The 5,505-nt window shown below is 41.1% G+C and overlaps 1 pseudogene; it reads left to right on the top strand.

The window, feature by feature from the left end:
• Positions 1–858: 858 nt before the first annotated feature.
• On the top strand, positions 859–2,459 carry LOC110290410 (annotated as a pseudogene).
• The last annotated feature ends 3,046 nt before the right edge of the window (positions 2,460–5,505 follow it).

Raw genomic sequence — 5,505 nt, 5'->3', positions numbered from 1 at the left:
TAGATCTTCTTTGAAAGTCTGATAGAACTCTGCACTAAACCCATCTGGTCCTGGGCTTTTTTTTGGTTGGTAGAATATTAAGACTGCTTCTATTTCTTTAGGGGATATAGGACTGTTTAGATCATTAAACTGGTCTTGATTTTACTTTGGTACCTGCTATCTGAATAGAAACTTGTCCATTTCATCCAGGTTCTCCAGTAAGATATTTTAATATACCAGGGTAACCAAACAATCTCAGATTGATATGGAGGCACAACAACTTTAGGAAAAAAAATCTTATCCTGTGAAGATGATTAAAAATTCATGGCCATAGGTCCTAGGTAGGAATATAAAGTAGTATTGTTTATGTAAAGTGTCACGTGCTGAATTTCATCACAAACTTTGTACTTATAGTCAGTGCTATACTAACTTAATCATAAAAGCTTCTCTTTGTGCTAAATGGTAGTGGATGCTTAGCTTAGGGTACTAAGGAAATGAGTGTTACTCTTAAGTATTTGGCTCTAAGCAGGACATCATTTCAACCATCTTTTCTACGGCTCAGAGATCATGAATGTCTCAATGTAGCCATATCAATAAAAATTTCTATTCCAGCCTGGGTGAAGACTCATGAGAGCACCATGTCTGCATCTCTCCATAGAAAATGCCTAAAACATCAGAGGTTAGAGTCTTTTCAGAGCAGCTCCACTTGTTGGGAAGTCTCATCGTCCAATGATTCTTTACTTATTCCTCAGTCTTATTGAGGGGTATTTTAAATCCTGTACAATTAAAATTTCCTGGCCCAGTCACCGGTGCCATCCCTGCCTGCACTAAATGCTTATGCCCACCCAGAGCAATTGATTCTAAGGCCTGACTCCACCAATGGCCTTCGCAAATCTGCACAGTGTACTGATCAGTGACAGCCTGAACTCCTGCTGCCAGAAGATCATGCAAGTTGGAGGGCTGCAGGTGGTGGAGAAGCCAAACTTGAGCAAAGAAGGAGCTGATAGCAGAACTCCAGAACTGTGAAGGCCTTATCATCCAGTCAGCTACCAAGGTCACTGCTGATGTCATCAACGCAGCAGAGAAGCTCCAGGTGATAGGCAGGGCTGGTACAGGCATGGACAATGTGGATCTGGAGGCTGCCACAAGGAAGGGTATCTTAGTCATGAACACCCCCACGGAAACAGCATCAATGCTGCTGAGCTCATCTGTGGAATGATCATGTGCTGGCCAGGCAGATCCCCCAGGTGACTGTTTCGATGAAAGAAGGCAAATGGGACCAGAAGTTCATGGGGACAGAACTGAACGGGAAGACACTGGGAATTATTGGCCTAGGCAGAATCGGAAGACAGGTGGCCACCCGAATACAATTGTTTGGAATGAAAACTGTAGGCTATGACCCCATCATTTCTCCTGAAGTCACAGCCTCCTTTTGTGTTCAGCAGTTGCCGCAGGAGGAGATCTGGCATCTCTGTGACTTCATAACTGTCCATACCCCAATCTTGCCCTCCACCACAGGTTTGCTGAGTAACAGCACCTTTGCTCAGTGCAAGAAAGGTGTGTGAGTGGTGAACTGTGCTCAAGGAGGCATTGTGAATGAAGGTGCCCTGTTCCTGTTGCGTGCCCTGCAGTCTGGTCAGTGTGCTGGGGCTACACTGGATGTGTTTACAGAAGAGCCACCACGGGACCTGGACTTAGTGGACCATGAGAACGTCATCAGCTGTCCCCTCCTGGGTGCCAACACCAAGGAAGCCCAGAGCCACTGTGCAGAGGAAATCATAGTCCAGTTTGTGGAAATGGTGAAGGGGAAATCTAACAGGGGTCGTAAATGCCCAGGCCCTTACCAGTGTCTTCTCTCCACACACCAAGCCTTGCATTGGTCTGGCAGAAGCATTGGGCATTCTTATGCACTCCTGGGCTGGCTCCCCTAAATGAACCATCCAGGTGGTTACACAAGGTACATCTCTGAAGAATGCTGGGACCTGCCTGAGCCCTGCAGTCATTGTCGGCCTTCTGAGAGAAGCATCCAAGCAGGCAGTTGTGAACTTGGTGAACGCTAAGCTACTGGTGAAAGAGGCTGGCCTCAATATCACCACCTCCCACAACCCTGCGGTCCCAGGGGAGCAGGGCAGCAGGGAATGCCTCCTGACTGTGGCCCTAGCAGGTGTCCCCTACCAAGCTGTGGGCTTGTTCAGGGCACCACACCAATGCTGCAGGTGCTCAACAGAGCTGTCTTCAGACCAGAGCTGCCCCTACGCAGGGGCTAATATCTGCTTATGTTCCGGGCTCAGCCCTCCAACCCTGTGATGCTACCTACTATGATCGGTCTCCTGGCAGAGGCGGGTGTACAGCTGCTGTCCTACAAAACCTCCAAGGTGTCTGACGGAGAGCTCTGGCATGTCATGGGCCTCTCCTCCCTGCTGCCCAGCCTGGAAGCATGGAAGCAGCTTGTATCTGAGGCTTTAAAGTTCTGCTTCTGACCCTGGGGCTCAGCACTCTCAGCCCCACAGGCTCTTCTGAAGAAACCCGCTCACTGTGACCTATAGGAAGAGGGGATCACAGAACCAGGGCATCTGCCTGAACTAATAGCTAGTAAAGAATCTTAACTCCAAGACATAGATAGATAGATAGATAAATAAATAAATAAATAAATAAATAAATAAATAAATAAATAAATGAATATGTCCCGAACAATTGGTATGTATTTACTCTTTGACTCTTACAAGCCTCCTTCTTTCCTGGATAAGAGGATGTTTAAAATGGGAACAGGGGAAGAGCACTTATTGCTCTTATTGATAATCTGATCTTAGTTCCCAGCACCCATAAAGTGACTTAAAACCACTTGTGACTCTAGTCCTAGGGATGTGATGCCCTCTTCTTATTTTCATGGGAATTACACACATGTGGAACACATGTACCTGCAAACAAATATTCTTAAACATAAAAAATAAGAGTAAATAACTCCAAAATATAAATTTCCTTTGTGCCTTCTCTACCTTGTGTCCTTATATACCACAGACTTCTCTGTAGTTTTTCAGACATTTCTTGGAACCGCTACTGGTTCTTGTGGTGACTTGGTACTTTAGGTTCTTTATTAATTAATGAGAAGAGAATGTAGGGAGCTCATCTTATCTGACATCTACTTATTCACAGATACCTAAAGACCAACTTTCTCTGTTCTGCTTTCTGATATGTATTCATGTTACTTAAAGTAATATATCATATTTTCAAGTCACTATAAGAGAACAAACGTTATGCAAACAAGTTTTATTAATGTTTAATGATCTCAATATAATTGAGCTATGTTTCTATGATTCTCTACTACCTATTTTCCACAGAAGCTACTCCAACTCTAGCAATCCTCTTTCTTCTATTATTACACAGGGTCTCACTATAAAACTCTGGCTGGCATGGAACTTCATGTGTACCAAAGGCTTATCTCAGACACACAACTCAACCTAATGAATAACTGGATTACAGACATGTACCTGGCTATCCTTTTTTCTCTTTAAACTTGAGAATTTTACTACCTTTTAAGCACTCCATAAAAATTAAATTAAGCCAGGTGTGGTTGCACATGCCTTTAATCCCAGCACTTGGGAGCCAGAGGCAGGCTGATTTCTGAGTTCAAGACCAGCTATAGAGTGAGTTCCAGGACAGCCAGGGCTACACAGAGAAACCCTGTCTCAAAACAAACAAACAAACAAACAAACAAATAAATAGATAAATAGATAAAGTAACTGAAAGATACACAGAATTGTAGGTATTTGGGGGATACTGGATTATTTTTTAATACTAATACACACTGTGTAATGTTAACTGAAAGGAAAATATATATAATTTCAAAATTCATCATTTATTCATTTTAAATAGGTTCAGTGTTGTTTCATCTAACTTCCAGTGCATTGGTATTTTCTGTAGTCCTCCAACTGTGTAATTGCTATAACTTGGTGTCAAATTGTCTGTGTTGCTTGTCTTCTTGCTTCCTGGTTCTTCCTTGCCTACGATTACCCCAAATGTATTCTTTAATATTAAACTGTGTATGTATAAGATTAAATATATTGAAGTTTAAAGAATGTTTGTGGGTAAAGAGGACACGGTGTTAAAGGAGCTGAAGATTGCCACCTGATCTTCAGAGAGCCCCCTGACTCTCCCCTCCTCCCTTGAAGCCTCCTCTTGCTTATGCTCATATTGCCACTCCTGAATAAAGTTTTTCAGAGCTTGATCAGTGTTATTGACATGCTCTCATTCTTCTTATCTCTTTTCCCTCCCACTCTCTCACTCTCTTGCCCTGGGTCCCCACTGATTATCCCTGCTGGTCGGGGCCATGTTTAGACCTACTATGATTCTGCATGATTACACTTTTTTTCTCAGCACCATTTCAATCTTTCTAATTGAGAACTAGCTTCCAGTACAGCTGCTCCTAAATCTTTCCAGTCTTGGGGGATAAACCTGTTTTGTCTAGTCAAGGTATTTTTCACTCATAGTGTGAGTGTATTCCATAAGATATTACTAGTTTTTTTAAATTATTTAATATGTTGTAGTTCAACTGGATTCCAGGCTAGATGTTCATCTTGTGAATTATCAGATTTTCTGGCATTTGTCCCTGGTCAACTGGGGAAGCCAGTTTCCTTTAAGCAATTTCATTAAGAAGTGAAATGGACTGTTTATCTTGATCCATAATTTCTCAAGGTGCATTAGATTCACAATTAGAAACTTCCATTTTCTTATTTTTTTATATCTTATCTATCAAGATTTATACTATCATAGGTTTTTTTTTTGTTTTTCGTGTATTTTTTCTTATTGCACATCTACTTTATCTTACACAATTTTTTAATTTTACATTTATTTTTCAACCTCATTTGAGATTTTTTTCTTACTGTACAGTTGTTATTTCAATTTTGTGAAGAAATATATGAAGATTTTAATAGAAAGTAGGGAGGGGTTTACTCCAATGATCACAGTTGAAAAAAAGGTATGACAATGGCTTTTTCAAGTAATATTTATATATGCTCAACTGCTACCATTGGTAATAAAGGATCTGAAATGGAGTTTCACAGGGATTTTAGAGCAGGAAAGGGGATAATATTTGAAATGTAAATAAATAAAATAACCAATAAAATCAAAAATAAAAAATGTGTACATATAATTAAAATTATCTTTTCGGGTAGCTTGCTGTGCCTTAATGCTGCATAGGATCCTGTTTTGTTTCTTCCTCTGGGCTCAAGTCTCTTGCAACTTCAGAGTCCTCTGAGTATCTAGGTGTCTAGCCAAACTCAGAGAACTGATGCTCTCTCTGGAATCAATTCTAGTTGAATTTCTCCTCTGCAGCTTTCTGCCCCAAAACTTTCAGTCTTATTCTCTGCAACATTTCTGTAAGTTGCCAGCTTTCTTTAACATTAGTAGACTTTCTTTTTCTCCAATTAAGTTGGGTCCCTGATGCAAATATGCAAATGTAACGTTATTTGACAGATGTAATTGTCATCTCAGAGGCTTACCTCTGAAAAGCTTACCCTTTCTTGTTCT

This window comes from Mus caroli, chromosome 2 (genome assembly GCF_900094665.2).
Source record: "Mus caroli chromosome 2, CAROLI_EIJ_v1.1, whole genome shotgun sequence".
In the NCBI taxonomy this organism is placed as follows: Eukaryota; Metazoa; Chordata; class Mammalia; order Rodentia; family Muridae; genus Mus; species Mus caroli.
Note: the sequence above shows the minus strand (reverse complement) of the source record. Positions and strands in the feature narration are given on the sequence as shown.